The sequence below is a fragment of the Arachis ipaensis genome, chromosome B04 (genome assembly GCF_000816755.2).
Source record: "Arachis ipaensis cultivar K30076 chromosome B04, Araip1.1, whole genome shotgun sequence".
Lineage (NCBI taxonomy): Eukaryota > Viridiplantae > Streptophyta > Magnoliopsida > Fabales > Fabaceae > Arachis > Arachis ipaensis.
The window spans coordinates 18209452-18220894 of NC_029788.2; the positions used below are offsets into that span (position 1 = coordinate 18209452).

The window sequence follows — 11443 nt, forward strand, 5'->3', positions numbered from 1 at the left end:
TTTGAGTGTATTTTATTTTAATTTAGTCTTTTATTTTTTTTGATAGAGATTTTTTTGAGGTAAAACTTGATCTTTAAAAAACTAAAGGAATACTAATAACTAATGACATTTCTAACTCTTCCTAATATGATCCTCATCATTTTCAAACTGAAAATTCAATTACACAAAGAAACCAACCACACCAACCTCAATCTTAGTCATAATTCTCAAAACCCCCTAACCGACTTTGTACTTTTCAAATATTCAATACATCAGCAACATTTTTAATGCAAATTCAAGTAATAAACCCTTAACAATATAGAAATAATCACTTTCATTCTTTGTGATATCAGAACAATAAACTGAAATCATAATAATAAACACAAAATCATCAAAATAAAATCCAAAATCAGAATTATAAACAAAATTTTAAACACAGAATCATCAAAACAGAAATTTTTTTTAAATTAAAACAGAATTAAAAACCGTAAATCTAAACTAATACATGAACTAAATCGAAAAAATAATAATAGGAAGAAGGAGGAGGAGAATATACCTAAAGGGAGGGAGGAAGGAGACAGCTCCGGTGAAGTGGTAGCAGCACAGACCAACCGGCAGGATTGCATTATTAGGAGTTTTTTAAATAAATTAAAAAAATAATAGGAAGAAGGAGGAGGACAACATACCTGGAAGGAGGAAGAAGGCAGCTCCGGTGACACAGGGAGCAGCTGATACATGCTCGGAAAGACAACTGGGGCATTCTAAGACAAAATGGTAGAATGGGAATTTCACACTTCCAGAGGACCCCATCACTAGAGCACGTGCAAAAAAACTCAAGGAGAGCTTTGGAAACTTGGCAGCACTTATGCATAAGGAGTTACATCAAATTCTAACCAAGGAAGAATAAGCAAGGCCTATTGGGCTAAGTCAGGACAGCAAGTAGCCCAATAATGCTTTCCAAATTCAAATTCAGTGGGAAGCATAATTTATCATTAAATTTCAAAAATTTAGGCCTTTGTTTTAGTTTGTTTTGCGGTTAGAGTTTGTTAGAAGATTTGTTTAGTTTTGATTTGCTTAGTAGTATTTTTTTGAAATTTAAAATTTAAATAAAATATGATCTAATCCATTAAAGATCAAATCTGATTTAAATTTTAAAATCTTATCTTATCTTTTTAGTTTGTTAGGGGTCTATTTAAACACCTTTGGTGAGACCATTTATGTAACTTTTGATAAATAAATTTTCCATTGCTTTTAGCACGTTTTTATTGTGTGATTAAGTGAGGTGAGTGATTTGCTTTACTTATTGCATTAAGAAGATTGAAGGATCCAACACTAAGGTGATCTGCGTGGTGGTTGCTTTCAGTTTTCATCCCTCTGATCTAGGTTGTCAAGGATAGGTTCTTTAAAGGTCTAGTAGGGAGTCCCTTCCGGTGACCTAGGTTGCTAAGAACAGGTTTCTTAGAGATCTAATAGGAAAAACTCCATTTATCTATCTTTTATGTTTCCGCTGTGTTCTTTTGGGTATGCCCTTTACTGAATAATCCTTATCTATTGTGATAAAACCCCTAATCCCCAATATATTTCTTATCATCTGGTATCAGTTACAGGTCGTAGGTAAATTCTTATTTATCTACACGTTCTAGGATTCTTGTTTAGTCTCTTTATTTTCTCTTCAATTTTTGTGAAATTTACTTTAGAGTTACAAAAAAACCGAAAATTTCTTCCTTAAATTCTATTACTGCAATTTCTATATATTCAAATTAACATATGCAAAAAAAATTAAAAAAAAAATGATATTTCAATTTGAAAAGTTTTGTTTTACCATTTCAATTTTTTTTTATTTCAATTAGGATTCAATTTTTCTAGTTCTATCATCTTAGTATCACTTATTGTTTTTCTTCCTTTGCCACATTCTTTGCTTGTCTTTTTGTCAAGTTGAACGTCTCTATCATTCAGATCACCATAGTTTGGTGTATCAACTCCTCATCTTCTGAAGTACAACTTGTTAAAGAAATCCAAGAGTGAAAAATGGCAAGAGTGGTGAGCTCAACAAAGGGTAAAAGTCACGTATTGAGTGTAAACACGAGTGCCCTACTCCGAGTGATACACGTGAGAAGAGTGTTGCGAGGACTTTTCTTTCACAGGTTCCTTGATGGCTAACAATGAAAAAAACTCTGATACACAACTAACTTTCTGCATCGATGCACTCGCTAGCATCCTTACAAGGATTGAACAGCGTCTTGATGACATGGATTTCCGAATCAATTCTCTTTCCCCTAGTTGAAGAGCACGGTCCCGAGAATCTGTTTATAATTGTTCTGTGGAGTCTGAGGAGGAGACTTCGTCTATATCTCGACGTCATGGACTACACAAAGATGTTGATAGTAACCTCAATGCTATCAAGATACGCATCCCAGAATTTAAAGGCAGAAGTGACCTTGAAGCTTACCTAGAACGGGAACGAAAGGTGGAGCTCCTTTTTCAGTGTCACAACTACTCTGAGGTGAAAAAGGTAAGACTAGCGGCTGTGAAATTCTCGGATTATGCCCTTGTCTGGTGGGCCGAACTGGACAAAAAGAGAAGACAGAATAGAAAACCACCAATTCAATCTTGGGAGAAGATAAAGAAAGTCTTGCAACAACGGTTTGTCCTTTCTTACTACTACAGGGAGCTACATCAATGGCTCCAATGGTTATACCAAGGTTCTAAGTCTGTAGATGAGTATCATAAGGAGATCGATATGCTACTAATCCATGCAAATATTGAGGAGAATTCTGAGGCTACTATGGCACATTTTTTGAGTGGGCTGGACCAAGATATTGCAAATAATTTTGAACGTTACCCATTTGTGAATATGAAAGACTTGGTGAATCTGGCCATCAAGGTAGAAAAACAGCAAAAGATGAAAGGGCTGTATACTTCTTCCAACCCTACTTCAAGGTGAGATTCTAGAGGTGCTAATTTCGGAGAGAAGACTGGATCCAAACCTACCGAATCAAAGGAGAAGCCTACAGACCAGTACAGAAAGACGCACACACCTAATTCTACTTCTAAACCTCCTGCACAGCATCGTGATATTACCTGCTTTAAGTGTCACGGATTAGGCCATTATGCTTCCGAGTGTCCAAATAAAAGGACCATGGTCATTAAAGCGAATGATATTTTCTCAGAATCTAATAACTCAGATGAGTATGAGAACACGCCACATGTGGATGATGCTAAAGATAATGATGATATCATTGAGTATGCTGTTAGTGGCAAAGCCCTTGTTACTAGACGGATCTTAAATGTACAAGTCAAGGATGATCGTCTAGAACAGCATGAGAACATCTTTCATACAAAAGTTTTATTGGGAGGCAAGATTGGACTCATGATCATTGATGCTGGAAGTCATACAAACGTTGCTAGCTCTACATTGATCACAAAATTGGGGTTGAAATGCACCAAACACCCTAAACTTTACAAACTGAAATGGCTAAGTGATGTTGGTGAACTTAAGGTTATGAAGCAAGCCCGCGTACAGTTTTCTATTGGGAGATATGGTGATGAGGTACTTTATGACATGGTTCCAATGTAGGCTTGTCATCTACTCATAGTGCGTCCATAGCAGTATGATAGGAGGGTGGTCCATGATGGCTTCACAAACCGATACTCCTTTACTTACCTTGGGAAGAAGATTACCCTTGCACCTTTATCCCCTAAAGAAGTGTACTTGGAGCAATTGAGCATGCATGAATCCACAAAAGAGTCTTTAGGATGTGAGAAAATTGAAAAATAAGAGGGTAAAGAGAGGGCTCTGAAAGAAGAAAAAAGTGAGAAAAAGAGTCAGGGTTTGAGTGAAAAAGAGAGTTGTAAGAGAGAAAAATCTGTATAGAGTGAGAGTGCTCACAAGATGTGTTTTTATGCAAAAGAGAGGGATCTGAGGTATGCTAGTTTAGGAAAAAAAGCATTAGTATTAGTGAGATTTAGAGAGCCTTTACTTTCTACCATTGAAACTAACCATGAACTGCCTAGTGCTTTTATTTCACTTTTGCAGGAATTTGGAGATGTCTTCCTAGAAGAGATTCCCCCAGGTTTACCTCCGTTACAAAGCATTGAGCATCAGATTGACTTTGTCCCCGGATCAAGCATTCCTAACTGGTAGGAGTGTTCGCGGTGCGGTTTGGTTCGATTTTTGAGAGAAAAGTCATCTGATCCGATCGTCTAATTAAACTGCGGTTTGGTTTGGTTCGGTTTTTTATTGAAGTCATCCGAACCAAACCAAACCAATTAAAATCGGTTTGGTTTGGTTCGGTTTTTTCGGTTTTCCAATTAATTACAGAAAAAAGTCTAAAAATTGCAAGAACTACTAGAGCCAAGACTGAAATATAAAAAAATAGTGAAGTGTAAGCAACTAACAAACATTAGTATGTACACTTCCATTCAAACATTCCTAATTTCATGTACTAACTGGAATTGGACAAAATGCAGAAATTCCTACTGCAAATTGTACAACTTTTCACCATTAACAACAAAATGTTATGAAGGCTATGACATTCATGACAAATCAATGGAACTTCTTCAGTAAAAATCAAGTTCAATTAATCATGAAAATGAGCAAGAGCTGAGGGCTGAGGGTGGAGCAAAATACATTTTAGGAAGGAAAAGATAAGAGCCAGAACCATTCCTCTAAACAGTTTATAAAAAGGGTAGTATAATAATACAGAATCAATATATATAACATCTTAAAAATACAAAAAGAAAAGATGTTAGTCCATTAATGACAGCATAAAAATAATAACTAACAACCAACTAAAAGGTGAGAACCAAGTATATTGGTACTGGTACGTGTTTAACCAATAACCAGCAGAAGAAGAAGCAAAAATATCAATAGGTTGAACATAAAAAATCAAGGGAAAAAAAAAGATTAACAACATGATAAAGATTGAAACTATAATGAAATAAAAGATCACAGAATCTGCTGTTTGGTAAGTTTTTCACAGTATTGGTCTATTGGACCCAAATCCTTGATCCAAGCCAATAAATCTATCTCGTGCCACAATCCCTGCATCAATGAAACAAACTTCCAAAAATCAATAACAAATACTAAAAGCCGCAACCGAGACATGTGTAGAAAGACCAATTACCTTAGACAATTGCACCTTCTGTTCATCAATTATATTGATTCCAAGTTCTCTTCTTATATCCTGCCAAAGACCAATACTAGATAATGAACAAGAAATACTAGGAATCAACAACAATGAACAATAAACAACAATGAACAAATAATTAAAAAAAAAAAACAGAAGCAGAAACACAACAAAATAAAAGTACTAGCATTCAGTAACAATGAACAATGAACAATAATCAGCAACAATGAACAAATAATGAACAACAATCAGCAACAATGAACAAATATGTCTAATTAACAAGAAATTAACAAAACCCTAAATAAGAAATTAACAAATTTGAACCCAGCAACTCAGAAGCACAGAATCAGAGTTATTAACAAGCAAATTAACAAAACCCTAAACAAATCCAGCAACTCAGAATCACAGAAATTATAATTAACAAAATCAAACCCCCTAACTATTTCATAATTATAAACCCAATTTGTCTAATTGCTTCAGATACATAGAAGGAGAGAAAATCAAACCTGAAGTCAAGTGGATGGGAAAGAGGAAGAGCATTGCCAGGCCAAAAACGCAACAGTACTGCTATGGGTGGCCACAAACGGTGCTGCAGGTGGCCAGATTGGTCCTGTTGGTGGCGCTGGGGTGCCGCTGGATGGTGCTGGCCTGCTGGGTGGTGTAGTGTCTATGACCGTGAGGGAGGTGCTGGCTGGGGTTGAGTGGTGCTGTCCGCAAGGAGGGGCTGGGAAGAATGGTCTGGTGGCGCTGGGAGGAAGGCTTCAACGGCGCTACGAGGTGGTGGAAGGAAGGGGTTCGCCGCCGGCCCTGGGTTTCTTCGAGTGAGACTGAGAGTGAGTGCAGAGAGAAAAACTGAGAGAGTGAGAGTAGAGAGGGGCTAGGTTTACGTTTGGGGGTGGGGGTGTTAGGTTAGGTCACGTTAATTGGGGGTGTGGGGGGTTTGGTTTTCAGGGTGTTGTATAATACCGGTTCGGTTAGGGTTTTCATTGTCAAAACCGAAAATCGAACCGAACCGCAATAAAAATAGCAAAATATATTTTTTTTAGTTTTTTCGGTTTTCGGTTTTTTCGGTTCGGTTAGTCAGTTTAATTCTGTCTGAATCGGTTTTGAACACCCCTACTAACTGGCCAGCTTACCGGACCAATCCTGAGGAGACGAAGGAGTTGCAACAGCAAGTCAAGGACCTTTTGGCTAAGGGTTTTGTGAGAGAAAGCATGAGTCCTTGTGCTATTCCGGAACTGTTGGTGCCCAAGAAAGATGGCTCATGGAGGATGTGTGTTGACTGCTGAGCTATAAACAAGATTACGGTAAAGTATCGCTATCCTATTCCTAGACTTGATGATATACTTGATGAATTTCATGGTTCTGTTATTTTTACTAAAATAGATTTAAAGAGTAGTTATCATCAAATACGAATGAAACTTGGTGATGAATGAAAAACAGCTTTCAAAACTAAATATGGTTTGTATGAGTGGTTAGTTATGCCATTTGGATTGACCAATGCACCTAGCACATTCATGAGATTAATGAATAATGTTTTGCGAAAATTTTTAGGTAAATTTGTAGTTGTTTATTTTGATGATATCCTTATCTACAGTAAATATCTTGATGATCATATTTTGCATGTTCAATCTGTTTTAGAGGTACTTAGAAAGGAAAAATTGTATGCTAATCTCCAAAAGTACTCGTTCTGTCTGAGTAAAGTCGTGTTCCTAGGTTTTGTGATAAGTTCTGAAGGGATTGAGGTAGATGACGAGAAGATTAAAGCTATTAGAGAGTGGCCCACACCTCAGAGTGTCTCTAATATTAGAAGTTTTCATGGTCTTGCAGATTTTTATAGGAGGTTTGTTAAAGATTTTTCCACTATTGCTACACCTTTAACTGAAATCATCAAGAAACATGTCAGCTTTAAATGGGATCAAGAACAAGAACTTGCCTTTAACACCTTGAAAGGATTATTGTGTTCTTTCCCCATTCTTATTTTACCGAATTTTTCTAAAACTTTTGAAATAGAATGTGATGCTTCTGGAATTGGTATAGGTGCTGTTTTGATGCAGGAAAAGAGAGCAATCACCTATTTTGAATGGAGCCCGTCTCAACTACTCAACTTATGATAAGGAGCTTTATGCCTTTGTGAGAGCTTTGGAAGTGTGGTAGCATTATTTGCTACCTAAGGAATTTGTGGTTCATACTGACCATAAATCCCTCAAACACTTGAAAGGTCAAGAGAAGCTGAACAAGAGACATGCAAAATGGATAGAATTCCTTGAATCCTTTCCATACGTAATCGCCTATAAGCAAGGTAAAGAGAATGTGGTTGCTGATGCATTATCTAGAAGGTATTCCTTAATCACAACCCTTACTTCTAAGCTGTTAGGTTTTGAGTATATGAAGGAATTGTATGCAACTGATTCTGATTTTGCCTCTATTTATGCTGCATGTGAACATGGTGCACATAACAAATTCTATAAGCATGATGATTTTTTTTCGGGGTAATAGGATTTGTGTACCTACTTGCTCTATTAGGAATCTACTTGTTCTAGAATCACATAGTAGGGGTTTGATGGGTCATTTTTGTGTGCATAAGACTTTGGATGTTTTATCTGAGCATTTTTACTGGCCCCATATGCGTAAAGATGTTGAAAAGTTTTGTGCTAAATGCATTGTATGTAAACAAGCTAAATCTAAGTCATTACCACATGGTTTGTATACTCCTTTACCTGTTTCTGTGCATCCATGGGTTGATATTTCCATTGATTTTTTTCTTGGTTTGCTTAGAACTCGAAGAGGTCGAGATAGCATTTTTGTTGTGGTAAATAAATTTAGTAAAATGACTCATTTCATTGCTTGCCATAAAACTGATGATGCCACAAATATTGCTGACCTATTCTTTAAAGAAGTTGTGCACTTACATGGTGTTTCCCAAACTATTGTTTCTGATCGTGATGTCAAATTCTTAAGTCACTTTTGGAAAATTTTGTGGAGTAAGTTAGGAACAAAATTGTTATACTCAACTATTTTTCACCCTCAAACTGATGGTCAAAGTGAAGTGGTAAATAGAACATTGGGAACCTTATTGTGTACTGTTGTTGGTAAGAATTTGAGAACCTGAGAAGATTGTTTATCTTTTATTGAGTTTGCTTATAACAGGACAATCCATTCTTCCACTAGTTTTTCACCCTTTGAACTTGTCTATGGTTTTAATTCTCTAACTATCTTGGATTTAATCCCTTTATCTTTGAGTAATTTTGATAGCTTAGATGGAGCAAGCAAGGCTGAGAAGGTTAAAGCAATACATGCAAAGGCTCGTGACCTGCTTGAACGGAAGAACAAAGCCACGGCTGAAAGGATTAACAAGAGCCGAAAGCATGTAGTCTTCGAACCCGAAGATTGAGTTTAGGTACATTTAAGGAAGGAGAGATTTCCTACTCAAAGGAAATCTAAACTTGATGCTAGAGGGGATGGTCCATTTCAAGTGCTTGAGAAGATCAATGATAATGCCTACAAGATTGACCTACCAGGTGAGTATAATGTCCCTGCTACCTTCAATGTTTCTAATCTCTCTCCTTTTGATATGGACACAGATTATATTCAAGGACGAATCTTTTTTAGGAAGGAGGAAATGATACCTGCTCGAAAAGACAAGTGGGGCATTCGAAGGCAAAATGGCAGAATAGGAATTTCACACTTCCAGAGGTCCCCATCGCTAGAGCACGTGAAAAAAAAACTCAAGGAGAGTTTTGGAAACTTGGCAACACTTATGCATAAGGAGTTATATCAAGTTCTAACCAAGGAAGAATGGGAAAGGCCTATTGGGCTAAGTCAGGACAGCAAGAAGCCCAATAATGCTTTCCGAATTCAGTGGGAATCATAATTTATCATTAAATTTTGAAAATTTAGGCCTTTGTTTTAGTTTGTTTTGCAGTTAGAGTTTGTTAGAAGATTTGTTTAGTTTTGATTTGCTTAGTAGTATTTTTTTGAAATTTAAAATTTAAATCAAATCTGATATAATCCATTAAAGATCAAATCTGATTTAAATTTCAAAATCTTATCTTATCTTTTTAGTTTGTTAGGAGCCTATTTAAATACCTTTGGTGAGACCATTTACATAACTTTTGATGAATAAATTTTCCGTTTCTTTTAGCACGTTTTTATTGTGTGATTAAGTGAGGTGAGTGATTTGCTTTACTTGTTGCATGAAGAAGATTAAATGATCCAACACTAAGGTGATCTGCGTGGTGATTGCTTTCAGTTTTTATTCCTCTGATCTAGGTTGTCAAGGACAGGTTCTTTGAAGGTCAAGTAGGGAGCCCCTTCCAGTGACCTAGATTGCTAAGAACAGGTTTCTTAGAGGTCTAGTAGGAAAAACTCCATTTATCTATCTTTTATGTTTCTGCTGTGTTCTTTTCGGTATGCCCTTTACTGAATAATCCTTATCTATTGTGATAAAATCCTAATCCCCAATCTATTTCTTATCATCAGCGGCAACAGCAGTGGCGGGAGTGACGAAAATGGCGGCGATAGAGCGACCAACGCAACGCAATGAGTCCACGCAGTCTTTGAACGTTGTTGGTGGTGGCCGATGCTGGTGGAGGAGCTGCCAGAGGTGGTTTGTGGGAGGGAGAGGGAGAGGGAGAGAGAGAGGAGAAGGTTAGCGAGAGAGAGAATAGTTCGAAAATAAGGGGAAACAGGGTTTGCAGTTTGAATTTAGGATAAGATTATTGTCAGATTTACCATCGGATTTACTTTATGAATGATCAAAACGCAGCGTTGCACTAATTTGGATTACCGGCAGATAAATCTGACGGTAATAATCTCGCCATTTTTTTCCCTTCAATTATTACCAGCGAATTTACTATCAAAAAACTGAATCTGACGGTAATCTTTTTATTCGATGAATTTATTGCCAAATCTGCAGATCCATCATTAAATCCGCTATTAACTTTTGACAATAAATTTAATAGTATTCAACATTCTTTTTGTATTGGTGTTTGCCATTTTTTATCATGCAATTATAGTTTAGGGGAATGCTTTGCCTTGTATTTAAATGGAATCACATCAACATCATCATACTTGTTGAAAAACAAAGGAGAGCACTAATTTAACTTCAAGTCACGATTCACATGTTGTAATTCATTTTCAAGTTTTGTTGCATCTAATACCGAAAATGTTTGAATGGAGATCGTTGCTGCTCTTAGCAATTAGCAGCTATGAAGCACGATCACTAGTTGAGTTGTCGGTGTTAGGAAATTATTTTAATTTTTTAATTTGTTTGTGCGTAATATATATATAAATTATAATCACAAATTATACTATTTCAAATTAAATGACTTATATAATGGTAATTTCATTTATTATTATAAATGCTAAATTAAATAAGCCATAATTACTTTTGATTTAGAATTAAATGAGAATAAAATCAGATATTATCTTTTGTTCTTTAAATAATTATCTTTTGGATTTTAGATATATTATTTTTTGGACTTTAGATACTATGTTATTTGGACTTTAGGGTTTAATGGGTGCCATACTCAAATTTAAATGGCGTCTTTAGGGTTTCAGTCCCAATATACCAAAGTCGTCTTTATTGTTCTTTTTTTCATCAAAAGAGTTGTATTCAGCCGCCTAGGATTACAGAAGGCTTTGGTTGAGAAAGATCAAAAGAACCACAAGACTGAGACAATCCTCCCGTCTAATTTCTAATTTCTATTAGTAAAAATACGTTCACATTATGATATATTTTTGGTGATTCAATATGGATAATCTAAGTTATTAAAATTAATTTATTCTAACAAATAATATCAGAGCTATCCATAATTTAATCATAAAAAATATTCAGTTTTATTTTCTTTATTACTGAATCAATATATGGATCAACGTATTTTTGTGTTCCTTACGTTATGACATTGCATATAAAAGAATATAAAGGAATATATATATTTTTGTGTTCCTTACGTCATGAATCAATATATGCATGTATTATGTATGTGGGATTGTGCGTGTGTACATATATATGATTTTAGTATTGTTTTAGAATACATGTTATTGCCGCCATTTGGATTGCTTTATATATACTTTCGGCTGCTTATATATATTTTATCGTATCCAATTTTCCTTTTTTTTAGTTAATAATAATTGATTTATTCTAAAATATTAGGAGAGCATTATTATGATTGTTTCAAATTTAATTGTGTGTCATTAATTTGGTACAAAATTGATTGATTATTCTCTTTGGATATAAAGGATTATTATACCACCAATTTTATAAAAGATTTAGTTTTAGAATAAATTGATTGAACATTATGCTGTTAAAGTAAATTTTTTTGTGAAAATGT

The 11443-nt window shown here is 35.4% G+C and overlaps 1 long non-coding RNA gene across 1 annotated transcript; it reads right to left on the minus strand.

Moving 5' to 3' along the window:
• Positions 4460–5658, minus strand: LOC107637652. Its single transcript, XR_001619444.2, has 3 exons — positions 5615–5658; positions 5106–5165; positions 4460–5023 (listed from the first exon to the last, which is right to left on the minus strand). It is a non-coding gene; the product is annotated as an uncharacterized LOC107637652 (long non-coding RNA).